Here is a 22,359-nt window from a genome sequence, read left to right on the forward strand (position 1 = left end):
CCTCTGTGCACTCCCAGGCACTGCCAGGGTAGGAAGAACTTATCCCAAATGGATGCTCCTGAGGGGGCAGGCAGGGGAAGGACCTTCACCAGCAGAGGCATAAATGGACAAAGCATTGGAAAGCAGCACTGGGGGAAACAATTCTGCATTGGCTCTAGTTGATGGATTAACAACTGGATTGGCTTTCTCCCCTAACAGCAGGTAGCGCCTGCCCTCTAGTCCTGTCAACTGGAAAGCATCACTTAAGGAGCTGCTTTCCACACTGCTCCCAGCAGACCCCTCTGCATCGCTGGGGCTTGAGAAAACCAATGACAGGCCAATACATGCAATACATTCAAGATATTTTAAAAGCAGACAAGTGTTCCAGTGGAGTTTGCCAAGCTGCAGGGTTGCTGCCGAAGGGGTAGTGGGGTAAGAGGGTTTTTGAAAGCATCCTTGGCATGTTAGAGAAACAATTTGCTCTTAGCTATATCTGTGGAGCAGCGTGTAGCACAAACGACGTGATCCTTGCCCTATCATGATGTCCTTGTGTACCAGCTGTGGGTCACTTAGCGGGAAGAGAAGGCCATGCTCTTGGCTGAGGGGCAGCAGTGGCACTGCCAGGGAGACTCTGAGCAGTCCCCTCAAGAGCCACAAATGCAATGGCAAGCCCTCCATTACACCTTTTGATACCATCCAGAGGGTAAAATGGATTTCAAAGGTGCAGCACTTGCCTGAAAGAGGTGTATTCTGGAATTAAGGCTCTTGTGGTTTCACCTAAAGATGATCTGCCCCATGGGCTTTTGGTGGTCTTGGTTTTGCCTGTTCCATCCCTGACTTCTGGGTGACAGGGCCTGTGTTAGCCCCCACAGACTCTCTCCACCTTTCTGCCCTTGGTGCTAACCAGCTCCAAAGTGGAGTGTTTCCCTGCCCTTTCCAGGAGGCCTCCCCAGCTCTTTTAACCTTTCTCGCAAGAGCTGTTATCTATCCAGATGTTTGCAAGTGGGAGGACTCCAAGAGAAGCCTTCTTCATTACCTCCAATAAACATTCCCTTTTCCTTGCCAGATGCTTCCCACTCCTCCCACTGTACAGCTGGGACAGGGAGAAGATGTCAATATTTATGGGGCTGGTAGATATGATCTTCAGTGTGGCCATGGAAAAGGAACAAAAACAGTCCTTGTCCCTGGACAAGCTCTCTGAACTGTCAGAGATGTTCTGCTAGTTCATGTATGTCACTTAATAAGCAAAAACTCCCATACAATTGTTTAGCAAATGCTAGTTTCTAGTCATCATTATGAGGTTTTTACTGTGGTACCTCCCAGAAGCGAGTCGGATTGGGCTCCCGTCATGCTATGCAATCTTCAAGCTGCCACGGAGGCTGAATTCCTTTCTCTAGGAGTTGACAGTCCAAATAAACAAGGCAGACAAAGGAGAGGAGGGGAAACAGAAGCTCAGGGGAGGTGAAGTGAGTTGTCCAAGGTCACGCAGCAGGTCAGTGCCAAAGCTGGGAGCAGAACCCATGCTGCCAGCTCTTGCTCTCAAGTCCTATCTCCTGGGGAAAAACTGGGCCAAAATAATTTATGAGACAAAGAACTTCTATCACATCCCTCCTGGCACCATGAAGTTCTTCAGCTTGTGAAAATAAAGCACAGTCAGATAAAGAGGCAGCTGGGCACTAGTTATATTTTGGTTTGCTAGGTCTTTGTTTCTTTATATGTTAGAAAAATTCTTTACCAGCTAAAATGATCATTTGGGTAGAAGCATCAGAGTCAAGGAGGAACACCGCTTTGGGGCACTGACCTGCAAATCTGGATGGTGGAGGTTAAGGTTGGATGGTATCTGCTGGAAGAAGAGTGCTGACTCCCACCTCCCACTCCAGCATTGTTCAGAGATGAGATCCCCTCCCGCTGCACACTGGCACTGACACTACAGTGGAGGTGCTACCAAACAACCTGGGCAGTTGCAGGAAGGGAGAAGGGAGAAAGAGAAGTCAGTTGAGATAAAGAAACAGCTGTACTCCATCATGATTTTCCTATGGACTGAGATGAATTAGCTGATGAGGCTTCTATGAGGCATCTTCTATGAGGGCAACCAGGCAATGCACCTGCAATCTTCATCTGGTTTCAGAGCATGGTGGAGGTGATGTGGCTGCTGCTTGCAGGGAGATGGTAATCTTGGGACTCACCCCTCACCCTCTCTCCCATGAGAAGTGGGAAAAAAACCAACAAGGAAGCAAAGTAGCTTCCTTAAGGACTTGCCTGTTCTTTGCCTGAGGCAGAGCAGTGGAATCTAATGCTCTCTCAGTCCCGCAGGAGGCATCACCATTTTCATGCCCCATAATTGATCTCTCATCTCTTTCTCAAGAAACAGAGGGTCCTGCTGTACACAGCACCCATCCAGATGCATGTGCTTCACCATCAGAATGGTATCAGTCAGCTCTCCCTTTAAGCAACAACTCTGGCTGGTTTGTTCTTATGCTGTTGTGGTAGGGAAGGAAGGCTGGAGGCTGGACTAGGACATCTGACATGTATTGGGGGTGTTGTCAAGCTCAGACTCAAGCCCTGAAGTCCTTGTATCCCCTGTGCTATGAAGCAATAATCTGCTTGAAACCAAACTGCCCTTTCACCCCAGCAGTGCTGTCCTACAGGAAGCACAATTCTGAGAAGTGCTGCAGCACTATGAGTTTGGGAAGCTGAAATAGTGACCATTCTTGCTTTTGCAGTTGGTTAAATGATCTTTCATTAACAGATGTTAAACATGACAATGTTCACCGCCACTTCCCTCTGGCTGCTCAATTACTTTTCTTGCCGTGCAAGAAGGGCCTTATCTCAATGGCAGGGCTAGGCAGGTGGAAGCTGCTCAAGACATCCTGGCTGGCTGAAATGTCACTGGCTGATTTTTTTAATTGTCTGCAAAATTATCTCCTGTTATGTCCATTATCTCCTGCATAATGTTTTGTTTCTCAGATGCTTGAGTGCTATAAGGACATGTGCCAGCCATGCACTGGGTGGTCCTGATGCTCTCATACCTCCCTCAGCCCATCCAAGGCTCAGTAAATTCTCAGGGCAAGACAGGGACCACAGCAGCATGTGTGGGAGCATATGGTGGTAGATCAGCACTGGAATAGGAAAGAGAGCCCAAGAGAAAATATTGGATGTCTTTGCATGGAAGAGCACTCATATCTGCCCACCTTCCCAGCATACTGTTGTGTGAACCAGGCTGTCCATCAGATAAAAGAGCAAGAAGGAGAAAAAACCCCAAAAAACCAACCAACAACAACAAAACCCCACAAAGCTATTTACATACTGACCATTTAGTGATGGACTCCCAGACAGTCTCAGTGTTGCCCTCTGGCCCAGAGGTCAGGTTATTGAGTGCCACATATGACAGAGGGGTTGTCACATCTGTCCAACATCACCTCACCTTCGGTAGAGCTCATCACACAACCTCTGCATGCTGCCAAATTCAGACAGTGAAAACTGGCAGGATTTGCTCATTCCATCCAACATCAGGCTTTGCAGTGGTGATGTCAGTGTGGTCATGCAATGAAAAATGCTGTACCTTTGATGTTGGAGCCACCAAACTCAGAAGAGAGATTTCTGACTGAACACTTGTGAATGAGAGCATTTGAAGCTGCTGGCCTGGATGTTAGTTTGAATCTTGCCCAAGTGGGTTTTTGGCCTATAAATGAACAGAGTTAACCAGAATCAGAAAGATTGGTTAATCAGCAGGGTCAGAAATTACTGTAAGACAGCATTCCTCAGGGTATTTTGGTGCCTCTACCTCCAGTCAAATCCCAAAGAGGGCAGAGGAACGTGAAAGTTGAATAAAATGTTGATAGAACTTTTCAAACTCAACTGAAGAGTCAAGTTAAGTTTGGTTCAAGTCTGAGGCAAAGGTTGGATATGGGTCTTCATCTACTAGAGGAGGTTCATCTCTGGTTCAAACAGAATCTCATGGCCACTGGGCAGGAGTAGGAACAGGGGAAGTAAGAAATTAAGGGAGTAGATTTGTCTTAATCCTTATTGAACACCTGATTGAAAGAGAAAAAGAATGTGGTTTAGCAGATCTGCTCCTCTTAGCAGTTTCAGTTTGGTGAAGGACAGAGACATTAGTGGCTGAGCAGGGGCATGAGTTACCTGCCACCGCCCCGTGGCCAGGGAAAGCCCCCATGACTCCAGCTGTGCCATGCATGGGCAGCCACGGGGCACCCAGACCCTCGAGGGCCCCAGGCCAGCAGTTTCACCCCTCCCATGCAAGAAGGGCAGGGGCCCAAGGCCAAAGGGCTGCTGTGACATTTGAGGTGCTTGAGAAGGGCTTCATGGTCACCCACCTGCCATGCCAACAATTCATCAATTCTCTCTGCTGCCAGCAGTTTCTTGTGTGACTTTGGACAAGTTAGTCAGATCTCATTCTTTTAACAAGTCATCAGAACACCACAGAGATAAATAAGCAGAAAATTGAAGCTCTCTGATACTGTGGAGATAAGGGAAAGATAACATATAAGTATGAAGATGTGAGGCAAAACATGCAGTCACCAGTCTCAAGGCAAGGTTAAGAACTCTTCTCATTCATGCATTTCTGAATTCTAATAAATGTCCCTTAACAGGAAAGCAAATGACTTATGGGTAATCTGAGGTGCCATTTAATTTGGTGTCTTGTAAAATACAAGCAGGCCTTTGGTGTTGGTTTTCTTCCATGTTTCACTCTTCCTCCCACTTGAAAAGTTTGAATTGGCCAGAAACAGCAAACAATGACACAGGGAGTGTTTAACCATTAATAAGGGTGGACAATGGTTAGGGAAGTAGCTAAATACACTAGTTATAGCTAACCAGCTGTCTTCTTGTCTCTGTTATTGAGCTTGGCTTGGGGTTTTTTGCAAGCTGGCCCTGGTTAAAGTCTTTTCAGGAGTTAATGAGCCAGAGGAGACTCATCTTCCCTATGGGCATGTTTCAAGCCTATGGTTCTCGCAGGTTTTCTTGGCTATTGTGTGCAGGAGCACGGCTGTGGTCAGGGTTGTAAATGCTGGCTCTCTGCTGAAGGGCTGCACAGCAGGGCACCACCCTGCCTCTTCTCTCAGCCTGGCCTCAAGGCCTGCCTTAGATCTTGGCCAAACCGACTAGTGCTTGGGCAAAGGCAATGCCTGGCCCCGTGCACCATCAGCTTCAGCTGTCAGCAGAAAGAGACATTTGAGGGCTACTGTAAGGCACATCCAGCTGCAGATCCGAACTCAGCCGAGGGCTGCTGGGGACACAGGCACATTGCAGCCTCCCCTGCCATTCTACACCTCCACCCGGGTCAGTCCCTCCTGGGAAAAGGAGTCAGAGTACTCACGGCTGATGCTTTAGCAAAGGAGAACAGCCAGCAGAACTGCTCACAGCACAACCACCTCTGGGACTTCCCTCATTTCTCAAAGAAATGAGTTCAGAAACATCCCAAGGTCCACACAGTAAAACTCAGCACTAAAGCCTGGAGTCTGGGTTTGCTCAGCCATCTGTTTAGGAACATCAGCCTGTAAGTAAAAGAAAAATAAATGAGGTACTCTGAGGTGCTTCTGCATTGTATGTGTATTGATAGCTACATAACAACAAGAGAAGAGAGATTGTTGCATAAATTGATTTAAAAAAAAAATTGCAATATCTACATTTATCAAAGAGCCGGAGTAGGGATATGGGAAGAGGGGCTGAGCAACCCTTTTTGGGTTGGCACTAGAAATTAACATTTTGAGGAGGGGTCAAAGTTTGTGGTCAGAGAAGTGAGTTTAACCAGCTGGAGTGTACTGCCTCTCTGCCCCTTGAGTAACAAGCAAGCAGCTTTGAAGACTGATAAAAAGTTTTCACCAAAGTCAGCACTCCCAAGCTCAAGCAAAGCTAAAAGAGGGAAGTTCAGGCCAGTTTTTGCTTCTCCCACCAGCCAGGCCACCAGCTGAATCCTGACCTCAGCATGTTTTTGGCAGGTGACAGTTTAAAACCAGGAAGGACAAGGGCAGGAATATGAATGCACCAAATGCAGCAAGAGTCATCTGAATCCTCCTCTCCGATGTGAACTGAAACCCATAATCAACCATTTCACAAATTCCAGCAGAGCTCAGAGCTCTGACATGGTCCATATAGTTTAGAAAGTTAAATAAACATCCTGACTTCTGAATTGCGTGGAAGACTGGAAGCAATCTCACTTCTTGTTCAGACACCCATGTAAGATTTTCAGTATTTCCAGGTAGGGGAAAAAAATTACCTTCATTTAACCTATAAGCAGTGTTCAACCTGGGAAAAGCAGGAATCATTCAAAGGAAATATATCTGGGAGGCAAAGTAGTTTTGATGAGGTCCCCTTTATTGATTCTGATCTGACATGAGGGATGCTTCAGGTACCACCCCAAACCAATTGCTTTGAGAACTGTTTTCCAAACTTTTGAAAATTTTATTCCCAGCTTTTCTGTAAGCACCTCAGATCTGCTCCTACTCTTGCCAGTGTTGCTGGACACAATTGTTTCCTAATGAAGTGATGGAACTTGGGAAGCTGTGTATAAAATGCAAAGGGGCTGATAGGAATAATCCCAAACTGGGCAGAGAAAGAAGAAGAATGAGCAAGCCATGTTATATGGATGAACTGGTAGTTTTGTTTTCTCAGAGCTTTACATAAGACACTTAAGATACCTGCAAAACCTAGGAAAGAACACTCAGATGATTTATTAATAGGGTCTCAAGGTCTTTTTACTCCATGTTCTCTATACTCATAACAGTGTTACTGAACCTAAAATATTTTTGGTGCAGGATTTCCCAGAGTTGAAACCACTGGCAAGGGACTGTTTGCATTAGCTGACATTGATTTTTTTTTTTTTTTTCTTTTTTTTTCTTTTTTTTTTCCTTTTTCCCACGGACAGTTTCATTTTGGACAAAGTGGTATTTTCAAGTTAAAAACCTGAAATTCTTTCAAAGGAAAACTCCCGATCACATTGAAGAGTGAGCTCATAAAGGGCGTTGTAGCCTGCACACTGAATTAGCCTGAGCTTCTGGCATCTGCTGGCTTCCAGGCAAGCCTTGGCAGGTGGCTCCCTCTCCTACACCAGTGTGCCCCTGGAAACTTTCACTTGCTCTCTCTCCCTGTGCTAGCTGTACTTTGGGACGCAGAGCAGGGGCTGGGGAATGTGTTGGCATCCCTCTTACCCCAAACCACAATGTTTGCTGATGCCGTTAGGGTCTATCTGATAAGACACAAACCGCAAGACCTGCTCCGCTCCCTCCTGCCGCTGACGGAGGAGTGAGCTCAGCACGCCCTGGCGTCTCAGCCAAATCCCGCAGGGGTCATGTAATCGCATTCCTGCTCTGCCTGCCTCAGTTACCCCACTTGGACATGTTATGTCTCCGTGCTTCCTGTTGTGGCATCCTCGGCATTCCCAGCCACATTGCTCCTCCGTGTGCGTCACAGCCCAGGACTCACTGCTGGAGCAGCAGGCTGGCAGTGGGATGCATTCCTGGGATAGACAGGTAAAAGCTCCTTCAGATCTGTTCTGAACCCAGGACTTCTCAGTCATGGCGTATCTGAGGACGTGAACGTGTTTGATTCTTGCCTTGGCACCATCCTGACCAGAAGTAGATCATGGGGGAGTCTGGATTTAGTGCTGATTTTAGAGGATCAATGGGATCTACCAAGAGGGCATTCGTCTCCTCATGCAGTTTGCTACTGGAAGCTTAGTGAGTGTTTTAGAAAAAGTACAAAACTCATGAGTGCTGAAAGCCATTGTAAAAACACCTCCTAATGAGCAAATTAACAGCAGATTCCCAGACCTCATCAGCCAGGGTTCTGCAAAAGACCCTAAATGATGGAAAAATCTATTTTAAGAATGTTTAGGGAACTTCGCAGGACAGGATAATTTAAATTTTCTTTTTAGGGTGCTGAATATAATATTTTGTGCACTGATGCGAGTACAGCCTCTGTTCAGTACCCAGTGCCTGTGCAGACACACAGGGTGGTGCAATACAGTGGGTAGGGGTCTCTTCTTTGGGGAAGGGTGAGAGAGGAAACCCGCTGTGGAAGCATCCACTTTCAGTTAATATCACTGCCTTGCTTTACAGGTGAAAATATATTAAATACAAACCCCTTGATTTTCAAGGTCCAGCTGACCTGTATTCTTGTCCATTTAACTTTGTGGCAGAATGAATAATCAGTTCATGAGTGAGTGGGATAAGAGACGGGAAGTGTTGCTAATAAGGCCAATGGATAGTACAAAGGATACTATCAATAATGTGATATCATTGCCTGCCTTGCAGAAAAAGTCACATAGATAAAATGCATTATTACTAACTTGCAAAGTATCAAATATTATTTTCCACTAGAACTTAAAAATATCTCAAGGTCTGTCTGCAAAATATTCATGAATTGTTGGCTTTTTACTTGCCTGGTTACATCCTGTCCTGGGGCCACATCCTTCAGGCAGAGATGGCTGTGTTTGTGGATGGGTAGGCTGTTTCCTCATCCCATTCCCACGTAGGACTCTGATCCTGTTTTTGTGCTTCTGGTCCTGTTTTTGTGCTGCACAGATGAGAGGGGGTGTAGTGACATTAGCCTGGAAACAGGTAGGAGTGTGCTGTGTTGCAGCCGCAGTGATGCTCCCTGTGTCATCTTCCATCATGGAAAATCTGACAAATGACTTTAAAAAGGGGGAAAACAGTCAAATAGCATGGATAGAGGAGGTCTGGCTTAAACAAGGAAGGTGCTGCTAAACTCTACCTGCCCTGGACATGCCTGAGGGTAGCCGGGGACAGATACATGAAAATCACAATAAATATTGGGCAGAAAGAAGGGAGACTCCATTGTTTGGCTCCTCTTCCCCCCACCCTGCTCCTGTTTGTACAGTCCCCATAATGACACATGTATCTTGGCCTGCTGGACTTTAGACTCGGGTGTATGTGTGTTTTGAGCACTGAGTTCAGAGCCCAAAATTAGAAAGAGGATGAAAAGAAAACACTTTCCCAACCGCTTAGCTGGAACGAAAGCATTTCTGCTACCCTGCCTGACACCCTGGCTGGCAGGAGCACCCACTGGGTCCCAGCCCCACTGCCCAGGCATACAGCCAGTCTCTCCTCACCAAGGAGAGCAATAAGTTATTGCTTATATGGCAGAGTAGGGACCTAGTCCCACCACACACACTGGAAGAAGCAGAGCTCAGCCCTCCTGCTGGCCATGCAGAGCAGCTGGGAGACCTGAAAATATAAAAGCAAGCTAGAGGCAGGCAGAATAACCTGTTCCCAAAACCACTGTGAGATGCTCAGCCTCAAGAATGTGCAAGTTTTAACAGTCCCAGAGCTGTAAAGTGCTGGAGGAAAAAGCTTACCTGGGCTGTGGGTTCACCAGCTCCGCAGTGCTACCCCAGCAAAGCCCTGCCATACAGGGAGAGCTGGCCACAGGGAACCTCACAGTGGATGAGGGGAGTCTTTGGGAGGCTGGGAGATCTGGGAGGAGCTTCTAACTACTTGCCAGGTAGCAGAAGTAAGAGTAGCAGAAGTCATTGCTCAGAACTTCATTTATATCTTGAAAGTGTTCTAGTGTCCAGCAAAAATCTCTGCCACAAGCTGAACCAGAAAGGGGGACTTTGGTAGGAAGGAAAAGCCAAGAACAAATCTGTCCCTTCTGCCCATGTCCCCTGGAGGTGGAGGTGAGAAGCTGCTAAAGGGCTCAAGTAGACCAACTTCTCATTGCAGAGAAGTTCAGCTGGACCCAGCAATGTGATGAGGCAGGGACCATTCTCCTGTCCCATCTCCTCAACCTGCAAACTCCCAGCAGATGGCTGAGACTGAGGACACATGCAGATGGAGAAGGATGTAAGAACTCCATGGACTTCGCTGACTTGGGCTCTGGCAGCTCTGGTTTTCCTCATCTAAAACCTTGAGGAGAGAAAATATTGTCCCACAGTTGTATTGCATGAGTAGCACTGGAACAATCAGTGCGGAATTTTCTGAGGGAGACGTAGGTAGAACTTAATCTGATATTTGTTTGATCAATTCCTTTGATATAGTCAGTGATTATAAATCTTGCAAGATAGTGTAATGGCCTAATTAACCTTACCACAGGAGTCTTTGAAAATAACACTGCAGGGGTGATGTCAGCTTTACTTTAAACTTGAGTTTATACTGAATATCTATGGCATGAACAGAAGCATCAGGACACCAAAAAGGCAATGCCAGACTCTCACAAGTTAGGGAGTTAGAGCTTTGAAATGTGTGTTGCATATCTCTCATTTCAAGTTGCCAAGTGTAAGACATGAGAGATTGGATATGCCAAGGTTGTCGGCTTTTGGAACTGGACCTGGGGCCAGCCAGAGCCATGCTGAATATGCATAAAGAGCTACAAAAAAGCTGATCAGGAAAACTGAAAATGATATGGTTCTTGCTAGCTAACACAAGGAGTGGTTACACTTTGGTGGTTATCCCTTGGTGCCTTAACTTCCCTCACTCTGAAATTAGGATGATGGTTTGCTCTTATCTCACAGGTAAGCCACAAAGATACATTCGTTAAAGTCTGTGTAATATTTGCAAAGGGTGCAGCAACTGGGATGAGACCCTCACAGAAACATCCAGAAACTAAAGCCTAAGTTAAGACAATATTTTCTAAGTGGGAGACATCCATCTTGTGACAATGTTTAGTTACAGTGACTTTTATCTCTACAATGCCAGTCAAGCCACTAAATCACTGCATTTGATGGATGCTGGGGCAGCATGGCTGCAATTGCTCATTGTCAGGCTGATACAAAGGTCACAGCTTTGCCAAGCTTTGGATCAAAATCCAAAACAGCCCCTGTCACATCCCTCAGGTTTGAAAGAACAATAAATTTACTAATTTAGCTTTAGTGTTGGGTAGTAGCTGGTGCCACCTTTATCTGTTTCTCCAGAGAAAATAAACCCAGAGTCACTATCCCCAGAGGAGCACTGTGATGCTGCAACATGCTGTTAACCTTCACAGCATAAGACAAAGGCTTTGGGGCGAGGAGGTGAAGGAGAGCAGGAGTTTGCGGGATGACTCAAAGGCTCTGCAACACCTCCCTTGCTGAATGGCTTCATGGAAGTGGCTTTGTGCCCCCAAGCTTTGTGAGGAGTGATGGTGCTTGTGAACAAGACCCTGGGTGCCCACTGGAGCCTGCCACAGCTGAGGCTCAGTGGTAAGGATGCAGTTATTGAAACAACAGAATAAAAAGGGATCACTCTTTTGGAGTGATCACTGTAGAGGGGATCACCCACTATTGTCGCTCACCCTTAATCCTTTAAAAACTAGTATACAGTCCCCAGCATTATAATTAGCCCAGATGGTTTCCAGAAGGATGCAAGAAGTAGGCACAGACAAACCATCTCTTATTCCAGCTTTTAATGCCAAAATACCTTTTTTTGTTTTATTTCCTTTCCCAGCTTTGGTTAACAGGTGCTACTATGAGGTTGTTGACACCACTGTCGCCTAAACACACACATCCCCCATTTCCTTCTGAATCTGGATGTATTCTTGGATAAGCCCAAGGGGATCACTGAACCACATAACACACCCAGACTGGAGATGGACAGAGAGGGTGAGAATGAAGCCAGAGGAGGAGTGGACAGGATGGGGGCGATGAGAGACTGAGGCCTATGAGAAGATACAAGTGTGGCAGAAACAGAGGAAGCACTCTGGACTTTATTCTCTGTCTGCAGGAACATCAGCATTGAAATCTCTGCTTGGATCTGGATTTGTTGACACAAAATCCACTGCCCAAATGTGGGGGGTTGGAAACAGTTTACCTGTTACATTCCCAGTGCTATCTCAGGAACACAACTCCACGGGTTGGAGCAGTTGTAGTATATCTGTCTGACTCTTATCTAGTGTGTAACCTCCTGGACTGAAGACATAATGTACTGTCTATCCTTTCTGTGATAAAAATAAAGCATATAAAACACACACATAACACACACACACACAATCCCAGGCCAAAAATTCCCTTAGGGGAACATACTGTGACTAGATAAGAAGGTAGCTGGCACGTAGTTACCTCTTTGCTTCCTAACTGGGACACTCAGGGAAGGGTGGAGTTGGTTCTGGTGTGGGGCCATGGGAGAAGGGAAAGAGAGATGTCATGGGATGGATAGCAAGATAAAGAAAGAGCCAGCTCAAGGAAAAAGAAATAAAAACCAGACTGGACTTACTCCACGTTTTCATAACCCCTCCAGCCAGCTGTAAAATCTGAGACTTTTTGGGCCATGGGCAGCAAGCCCATGTCCTGAGGAACTGAATAGGAGGTTTTTGGGGCTCAGAGCATCAACTTCTATATGAGATAGAAACTGGGAATGCTCCTGGAAAACTCCTGGAGAGTTGGCACATGTATCATGCATGACACCGCATGTTGTTGGTGCTTTACACACCGCACCCCCTGAAGGTCAGTATTCCTGCCGGGAGAAGTCTGGGTTCTTCTGGGGGCTGATTTTTTCCATCTCTCCTCTCCTACTGGTTCCCTTCAGGGGTCCCGCTAAATTTATGGGCAATGCCTTCTTCAGAATGACAGGTGTGACTTGCATTACCTCCTGGGCACATAGGAAGGTTCTGCTGCCAAGTCCTGAGATCCGAGTCCGACACATCAGAGGCTGGTGGGGTTTGGGAAGCACTGAAGAAAAGAGAGCTTTGAAGGAAAGGTGGAAGTGAAAGAGAAGGGAAACTAGAGGCTCAGCATGTTTATGAAACAAACCTTGCTGGAGATCCCAAGCCCAACTCAGCATCCAAGGTTACCAAACTCAAACCCACTCATTCTGGGTTCTCTTTGTAGATCTAAAGCAATATAATGGATGAAGGAGAATTGCAGTCATAGTCAATCCTTATTGCCAGTGTTTACACAGTGCTTAAAAACTGTCAGAACCACACAAGTGCTTCCCTCCCTGTCAACAACTTTTGCTGGCCCCACGGCTTGGCAGCCAGCAAGGCAGTGGCAGCTCCCTTACCGTATTTTTGTATCATTCTGCACCCAGGAATTCCCCCTCTCCCCCCGCTTCAAATATCTCCCATCCTCAACATCTCTTGCCCTCAAGCAGCTTCAGGGAAATAAATTTTTAGAAATCCAGCTGCTGGATGAGATTTTTGATTTATCTTTCTTTTGGACAAGGTGATAGCCTAGGCTGTAACCTGCCTCTGCCCTGATGCTCCCTGCAAGGAAGGGCAGTTGTGCTGGTACCCTGCCAAGGATGCATTTTACAGGTGTCTGCAGGCTGGAGGGTGCCAGCAGCCCAAAAGATCACCAGCCATGGGCAGGGCTCTTTGGAAACATTTTCACAACAAACTGGCTTAGATAGTGGAGTAAAACATGCATTTCCCAAAAGAGGGCATCTCATTTTCACTTTGATGGATGGGCTCGAGTGTTGAGTCAGAATGAAAAGATAATATTTGTGGAAAGCCCACATACTTCAGAAGAACTTAAATGTTCTTTTTCCTTTGGTCTCTTTGTAGTATTTTTAAGAAAAAGTTAACTCAAATTTTAAGAACTGTGCTGGGATGGAATAGGAAAACATTTGGATCTGAAAATGTCAATATTACATATTTGGACATTTTCTGTGTTTGTTTTTTTAAAACAAACAAAACAAAACATTGAAATTTATACTGGCTTTGCTAAAAATGTCAGTTCCATCAAAATGACATTTTGCAAAGAGAAACTGGTTTATGCTTCCCCCCCCTTTTTTGCTGACTGCTTGCACTTTCTTCAGAAAAAGTGTCTGTATGGGTTTTACTGGGAACAAACACTTTGTGTGCATCCAGGGGTGTCTGCACGTGCAAAAATGCCTTTGTTTGTTGGTGCCTGCATGGCAGTGCACACACCAGGAAAATGTTCCTGCTCATGGAGCCTTCGTCTGCAACTTGCTTGGATTGAGGGAAGAATTGAGCTGCGGCCAGCTCATGAAATAAATTCCAGCATCCTCTGCCTCAGCCGTGTGGACCAGCCTTCCCGGGAGGGAGATGCAGCCCTTTATTCCTGTGCTGCCAGATCCAGCACTGGTGCCAGCCAGGCCCTGCTGCTGCCCTGCAGTGAAGCCACCTGGCCTGCACCCTTGGGCAGGGCCAAATCTGCCCTGGCCCTGGGCACTGCAGCAGGAGGCTGAGAAAGGACAGCTCAGGAGCCATCATAAACACAGGTTGCACTGTGAACACCAGGCAGTCTGCAGACCGCTTGAGTCAGTGAGGCGTACTTCCCATGGGAACTCTTAGTCCTGGCTAACTTCAGGCAGGACCAATTAGAGCAGGGAGTAAATACACTTAGCATGCTCAGGAAAATACATCTAAAGCTGTTTATACACATTCCTTTGGACCAGTCAGCAACAAAAATGTCCTTACAGCTGTTTCCTCCTTCCTTTCTTCCCTCTCTCTCTCCTTCAAAATTTGCTGCTTCAAAAATAAAGCTTGCTGGCCTCACCTAACCCTTGCTGGGTTTATCCTATTCACTCCCAAGTCTGTCAGGTCCTGTGTGCCACCAGCCCCTCGACTGCTGAGCTTCCAGCAGACTTCTAACCGTGGCATTTTTCTGGCTCCCTTCAAGGAGCCAAGAGGAAAAGGCAATGCAATAGAAGCCAAGAGGAAAAAGGTTTGCACGTTTCCTTTATAATCAAGGAGCTGATACCCAGCACCAAATCGCCTTCATCAGCTGGGGCCACCTTCGTCATCAGGTGTGGCTTTGCGCACACGGTGCACTCGATCACTCCTAATGGCACACTGGGAGCCGCTGCCGGAGCCATAATGGCTATCTAACAGGGATGAGTGATGGCAGGTGATGGGGCCACGGCCGCAGGGACCGCTCCCAGGGAACAGGGAACGGATCTCATGGCCGACACCACTGCCCTACCCACATGGCTGTTCCTTTTTCCTCATTGCTGTCATGCTTGACTCAATGTGCATGTTTCGTGATCGGTCACACAACTACAGGGAGCTTTTCCTGCTTTCCAGGTGAAGGACTGAGGCTTTTGGAAGAGAACTCCAACTGCATGATTCAGTTGTGTAGCATAAATAGGGTTTGATCCTAAAGAAAATTCCTCCCATTAAGTTTCACTGTGAATCAGTATTTTGTTTCACAAAAGAAGCGGGGTACTGTAATTTGGACTCATTCAAGATCAGAAGGGTTTTCTCTTCAAAGCCAGGATAAAACCTGAATACGACTAAATTCTCTATGATTAAAAAAAAAATTTAAAACCCTTTTTTTTTTTAATCTGGACAAGACTAGTTGGACTTACTTTATATTTCATATAACCTATTACACCACATTTTAAAAAGTTGTTTCAAAATTTTAAAAATAGCACTTTTCGTACTAAAAATATTTTGAGATATTTGGAGTTTTGACAGAGCTGCATTCTCCAAAGGAAAACCCACTGTTCCTGTGTTTGCCCTACCAGCTGTTTGGTGATTTTTTATGCGGCACGACTGAGGTGTCAACTGAGGCGGAGTGACAACACCACCAGAGCTGGGCAGGCAAGAGGGAGAGATTCATTTCTCCCAGCCAACAAGGATGGGCAAGGCTCTTTGGTTTCCAAAGCTTTCTCCTATCAATCCAGCTGTGGTTAAATGGCTGATCAGTGTGTGCCAGACAAACTGGTGGCCAGCTCAGAGGAATCCACTAGGCATTGAAGTCACTAGTCCGAGTTTCTGTAAAGAGCTGTCTGCCAAGCTCAGGGAGGCTGAGCTTGAGAACATCTGGCTGAAACACACACATGTGCACACATACACACACACAACAGAGCAATTCTCAGAGCTCAGCTAATACAGCATTTGCACAGAGTATTTTAAAGCTTAATTCCAGTGGCTTTGTGAGCACATCTCACTAATGGAGCACTTCCAGGCTTTGTTCAGTCAACCCTCTCCACCTTCCCTCATGCTTGTACAGCAGAGCCTAATGAGCTGGATGTGATGCAATGCGTCACTTTCTGGTCCACAAAGTAGGAAGCCAATGGCCTGGATAGAAACAAAGACATGATCCTGTGTGTGTGTTTAGGCCTGGAAGGTTAACAGTAGATAAATATCTGATGGGAAGGGAGGGCGGGACCAGATGTGTTCAGATGAGCAAGACAGGATCAAGTAGTCATCAAAATGCAAGGTAGCTGTGATAACTGCTAGGTTTTGTCACAGATTTCTACACATTTAAAGACTCAGTGAAGTGAAACCCCCTGTCTTGGGTCTGAAGTGTCCAGGAGAGTTCCCCCTCCATTCAGACATGGTCTCCCAAACACAAAGGAATGAAGAAGACTCTGGTTACAGCTTATGTGACTACACCTAGTCCACACAGGAAGAAAGAAATGGTAACAAGATCAAGATCTTTGCAAGACAAAGAATTTAAGCCACACAATTACACCTGTCTTCCAAACAAAAAACACTCCTTCTGAAACAATGCTTGAAAGCCATCAAGATGATCAGACAGCCAGCAGACTCCATCAAGAAGAAAGACCATTTTTGTATGTGTCAACTCAACCAGCAATGCAGGACAATGATGGGGGTGGTGAGAGGCAGCTAACACTGCCCAGAAGAGCAGGTGGCAATGTGTGCTACAGCGAGCCTCAGCACCATCCTGCAGGAGCACCTCTGTGATAGGAAAACCATTCAGTCACTAGTGAACCTATGCAAAGAGTCTCTCCAGTCTTGCTGGAAAGCTGAGATTTGGTGAAATCCATGTGTTAACAAGTGATTAGTGCCTTTCCTTGAAAATTTTCAATTATTTTTCTTTTATTGGAAATCTGAGAAGCCTTGAAGTGAAAGATCTTCAGCAGCTGAAAACCGATCTTTCATTTTCCAACAGCACCTGTAAATTTCCATGGAGTAAGTCAATAAAAACAAACATTTTGTCACTCACATAATTTTCCAGGAAGAAGCGAGAGGATGAGGGGAAACATTATTTTTGACAAGGTCTGCTGATTGGCAGAGCTCTTTAATAAATAGATCAGGCCAGAGCACAGGACTTCAGTCCACATGGCAGAACGGTTGGTCCTTGAAAGGCTGATAGAGATCTTGTTGGCAGAGTTTCCTCTGTGGTTGACAGAGTATTAGCTAAAGACAGGATACAGGCAACCAGTCCTGCTGAGAATGACTGGATGCCAAACCAGTGGCTGGCAAGACCTCTAAAGGCTTAATGATAGATCTCAAATGCTCACATAGAGACCTGACCAGCAGAGAATTTGCTAGCTGGGGAACTGCAGGCTACCACATACCGTAACAGGAGCTTGCTCTCAAGGAGTGAGAAAAAAAAAATAAAAAAGAGAGAAAGTCAGCTCTTCAAGTATTTCCAAGGTGCTTATAACCTTTCTCCAAAGAGGCAAATCCAACATTAAACACCAGGAGAATAAATCAGCTGCAGAGACTGGCAAAAGGCTGAGAATCTAAATTACAGCAAGGTCAATAGGAAGTAGGGGGCTGCTCAGAGGGAGCCAGAGTGAGAAATTCAGCACATCTGGTAGGTACAAAGCAATGCCCTTCGGGCAAACTCAGCCCCCAGCCCACCCCTACGCAGGGTCTAGAACTCAGCAGAGGGAACAACACGCTCAGAGACGGCCGCGGGGAGGTCCTGTCTGAGGGAAATCCGTCTGCAAGAGGGTGGAGGGGGAAAAAGAAAAAAAAAAGGCAGGTGAATAAATGAGAAGCAGCAGTGTTAAGGCTGTGCAGCTCGTGTGGCTGCCTGCAGAGATGTGAGCTGCTGCCTCTGCTGGCTCAGGGGATGCTGTCCTACTCTGGAGACATGGGACAGTGCTCTGCAGTGTTTTATTTGGTGTGGTTGCATGCATGCATGCCAACAGCAGGGCTGCATGGCCCCTGGCACAGCCAGCCCCACCACGGATCTCGCAGGAGAGCTCCAGGGTAGCCCCGAGCATCCTCACTGTAAGGTGCAATGCTTTGACAGCCCTCTGCTTCACACAGCTCATAGAACATAAAAATCAATACAGGGAAGCCTTAAAGCCTCCCTAAATGTCCATGGGGAGCAGGCAGGCCTGAGCATTGGCACAGCACAGGAGGGAGTCCAAGCAGATCTCTGGAGAAGAAAGGAAAAGAGTAGGGTGCAGCTGATTTTTCTGTTATTTGGAGAGACTTGTCAGTCAAGCACCCTTTGAATGTGTAATGGGTGGGTTGCAGCCCAAACCCATATTTACAAGAAAACATCAATAAAGCCTGTATAAGCCTTGAATGTACATGCGGAGGCATGGCATGGAAAGCAAGCTGAAAACCAGGGCAAAGAGCAGGAAAAATAGGAATAGAAAAGGTTTTGTTGGAGACAAAAGTAGAACAGGGACTGTTGGTGTTTTGGAGGGTGTATCACAGAAACAGAATATTCCGAGTGGGAGGGGGATCCACATGGATCATGGAATCCAGCTCTTGTATGGAGGCACAATTAGCTGGCATTGCAATACTGAGCATATTTGGGCTTGGCACCAGCAGAGGTTTGGTGGCCAGGCTCCCCTGGAAGCACCACCACTGTCTGCACATCAGTGGGGCCAGCTCTGGCTCCGCTGGGTTCAGTCAGGCAGTCCCATGGGAGTGCTTCCCAGTATGGCAGCACTTTGATTTGCTCTCAGTTCAGGTAGTACCAGATCAATCCTCTGACCTCTGTCTGGGTTTAGATTTGAGTTTGCCACAATATAAAATAGATAAATTCAAGATCTGACCAAGATTGTGAAGTGTTGTCAACAGTTATGAGTATTCCATTAACATTTGAATACTTTACAGTGTAATTTCCTTTTAACAGTTCATTTCTTGCTTGCATTATTTTTTGCTGCTATTTATCACTATATCTAACAAGATTGCCCTTTGTAACTAATGCAAAAGAACATGGAGAGATAAATAGCCTTTGAAGGTAACATGGACAGCACAGAAAAGAAAGAAAAAGGACAATAATATATATCCAAGCTGAATTAAATCTGGAGTTCTAGAGCTTCTACCTGATGATGGCAAGGAAATTGGAGGAAACCTTGCAGATGGCAGCTCCTATATGACCCACAGGAGTAATTCTTTTCCAATGTCCCAAGGAAGGAAACAGAGATGTTGAGTGTCCCTCCCACTGCTCCCAAATGCAGGTGTTGGTACAGTGACAAGCTGCTGTCATCCACAATGGTATCACTGAGAACAGAAGAACACTGTGGGAAGAACACTGGGAACAGGTCCTTTCTCCCCAGCTCTTCAGCCTGGCTTTGAACTTGTTCAAGGTATTGGAACACCAGCATGAGAATAATACGTATATTTAAGTATATATAAACAGACAGGGCTGTCTATGTATTATTTAAATGTGAACAGACATAAATTTACATTACCTTTTTGTTCAGCTGCCAACCTGTGCTTAGCCCAAACCACAGTGACCTACTGAAAGAGTGGCTGAGGTGACAGCTTTGCTGAGGGGCTTGGAGGAAGGGAGGAGCTGTGGCCATGACCCCAGAGAAATTGCTGCATGGGGAAGGAAGAGCAAGGAGGTGAGCTGAGGTGCTCAGCATCACCACGACAAAGCCAGTTGGGGTCAGAATACAGTTTGAAAGGCTTATAAAGAAGCATTTATAAGTTCTCCAGAGTGGATTTAAAACTGGCTGTCAGTGTAGTGACTAAAGCTGCAATCCTTAAATTTAGGTATTTGATTTTCAAGTCAAACCAAACCTTTGAGGGTCTGGGCTCCAAGGACTTTCTACCTAGACAAGCATGAATAATTAGTTTGGGCAAAAGTACTGGCCACGTGGCCCTCAGGCCAACTCCCCTAATGGATGTGGTTCTAATACAGGCTTAGATCCTCAATAGGTGAGTCCCGATTGCTCAGAGCCTCTCTGAGAAGTGTGGGTTTCACACAGTCCCGATGCATGGTAGTCTCTGCCAGTGCTGCTATCCCCCTGAGCTCCTGTTGCTGTGGCAAGGCTGAGGTCCTGCAGCACTAGTGAGGGAGCAGGGAGCCTTTCTGGGAAGATGGAAAGTCACGGGCAAATGAGGAGAGTAAGGGAAACCAGTGCAGTTAAGGGACTCAGTCAAAAAGCTGCTAAAAGGTAGGATGGTAGGTGCATCTTGGAGGTGGGAAGAGTCACTAAATACACAGATAATGGAAACATTCTAATTAGAGGTGGCTATCACCTCATCTAGTCAAACATACTACTTGGCTAAAGTTGACATATCCCTGGACCATTTCAGCTTCAATCAGTTTTAAAAGGAAGCTTTTCTTGGTGAAAAGGAGAGAAAGACACTGACTGATGCTGTTTAGCTAGTGTTTAGGACATTGGCCACACTTCAAATCTCTATTCTGCCTGATTCAGAATGATCTCAAAAACCTCTGCAAGCAGGAAAAAAAATGAGGCTGGGAGATGATGGTTTTAAAATGCTGCATTGGAATGTTTAAAATATGTCAAAACCTTTTTTTTTTTTTTTTCTTTTTTTAATGGGAAATTCATCAAACCTGACACTTCCCATGAAGAGTTCTGGCTCCAATGAATCCGTATATTTGGACACCCCCTGATTCCCCCCTACCCTTTCACCACCATTTCAGCCAAATATTCTTGGCTGGTTCTAATTATACAGCCATATATTTTTATACGCACACACAACCCGTGTGTTCACGTGCAGGCTCAGTAATCACAGATCAGACGGGGAGGAAAGTGTTGATAAGACCTTAGCTGCTCCACAACATAAAGAATTGTCTGAGAACCCTTTTTCCCCCGCCTCTTCACCTCACCCTCCCAGGAAAAGCCCAGCAGAAGAGGCGGTGGGCTCTGCAGATGGCAGCCACATGCACTAGCTGGCTGAGTCCTTGACATTTCTGCACTTCTCTAGTGCCCTCCTCAGGTTTTGCAGAAGTTCACCTTCCTCTGGATGCGAGGTTCACCTTCCTCTAGATGTGCTGTTCCCCTGCCAGGCATCCAGCACCCTTGAGGGAAGATGAGAATTGGTGCTTTCCATACACAGTTGGAGGCCAGGGAAATGGAGAAGTCCAGGGAACACCATATCCTCAATTATGAAACTCAGCATCAACAGCTTCCACACTTCAGGGTGTGCCTACAGCCCTGGAGAAAAGGGTCCCTGTCTTGAGTCCTGGCATTTCCAGTGAGAGCCAAGGGCACTCAGCATCCAACAGGCATCAACCCAGAGTTCGGGGCTGCTCAACACAGCTGGTAGGAGGCATTGCCTGAGCCCAAAGCTGCTGACAAGGTTTCAGTGGGGGTTCCTACACCACATGAGATTGACCCTCTTAAGGAAGGGGAGTAAGGGAAACGGTTTTCTCTGAAAATGATGAAATAGTTAAAGTTGAAAGCAAACAGGCCACCCAGCTCTCCCTTTAACCCTCCTACAGCAGAAGAGACCAGAGGGCCAGCCAAATTTACCAGTTCTAGGAAATTATTTAAAAAAAGACATACACACATCAGGGGGTGGGAAGACCAATCTATTTTCACAAGAATCTGTCCTTGATTAGAGCAGAAACACGGAAGTGGGGGAAAGAACCGATTATTCAGCAGAGAGTCCAGAAGAACAAATAAAAAAGAAAAAAAAGAAGGCATATTTGTTCAGGGTGTGATAGAGAGACTTCCAAAGCGCATGGAGACAATTGGAAATTAGGTCTATTGAGGCAGAGGCATTCAGCATTCGGGGTGAGGAATCAAAGGGCAAGTCCCGGGGAGGCGGCACGGTGGGGTGGCCACCCCTGGGTGGGCAGTGACAGGCAGGCTCCAGAGTGTGACCTCTGGTAAAATCCTTCCAGGGGGCTTTCACACATTGTGTGGAGCACAGGCTGACTTCCACACACAGAGATTCCTGATGAAGATGTCCTTCAGGAGGCAAGGGGAGGTACGGGGCAATGAAACCAGCCTGTCTGCCAAGCAGACACCCACCCCCTCCGAAGGTGGCACGGATGTGTAACAGAATACTTAAAGGGATGGGAAAAAATGCTGTTGGCTTCGATGCCGTGCAATAAAAAAAAGAACTCCATGTGAGTTAAATCTGAACCACCTGAATGCTGGAGACTTGAGGGAAGATCAAGAAACCCCTGGTTTCCTATTGCAGACCAGACCAGGGCAGCTTCAGAGAGTGCCTCTGGTTAAGAAGCAGTTATCATCTGCCTCAGACTGACCTGGCCAGAATTTGAACCAGTCTGAACAGAGATTTATTAACCCTCACAGTCAGAGATCAATAAATAGTTTCCTCTCGAGCAGGCAAACTGCCTGGAATACAAAAACATGCAACGAGCCTGACACCAATCTGCTCTCTCCACATCTAATAAAAAGATGCTCCAATTCCCCAAAAGACAGTAATTTCTCATTTCCATAGTGTCTTGAAGCCAACTGTAATATTCACATCTAATTGCAGGGCCCTGGATCCCTGCCATGTGGAGTATGGTTGTTAGCAACAAAATTTGTACACTTCTCTGGGGTCATTTGGAAACTATCCATACCTACACCC

General features: G+C 46.3%; 1 long non-coding RNA gene across 4 annotated transcripts in view; it reads right to left on the reverse strand.

The window, feature by feature from the left end:
- The window catches only part of LOC134551072 (uncharacterized), a 54,629-nt gene extending 49,140 nt beyond the window's left edge, over window positions 1-5,489 (reverse strand). For all 4 annotated transcript variants that reach the window (XR_010080522.1, XR_010080520.1, XR_010080521.1 and 1 more), the window contains exons 1-4: window positions 5,315-5,489; window positions 4,314-4,456; window positions 3,291-3,661; window positions 1,781-1,932 (exon numbers count right to left, since the gene is read on the reverse strand). This is a non-coding gene — a long non-coding RNA (uncharacterized LOC134551072). The remainder of the gene's footprint in view (window positions 1-1,780; window positions 1,933-3,290; window positions 3,662-4,313; window positions 4,457-5,314) is intronic.
- Window positions 5,490-22,359: the final 16,870 nt, after the last annotated feature.

This window comes from Prinia subflava, chromosome 5 (assembly GCF_021018805.1).
Source record: "Prinia subflava isolate CZ2003 ecotype Zambia chromosome 5, Cam_Psub_1.2, whole genome shotgun sequence".
Classification (NCBI taxonomy): Eukaryota; Metazoa; Chordata; class Aves; order Passeriformes; family Cisticolidae; genus Prinia; species Prinia subflava.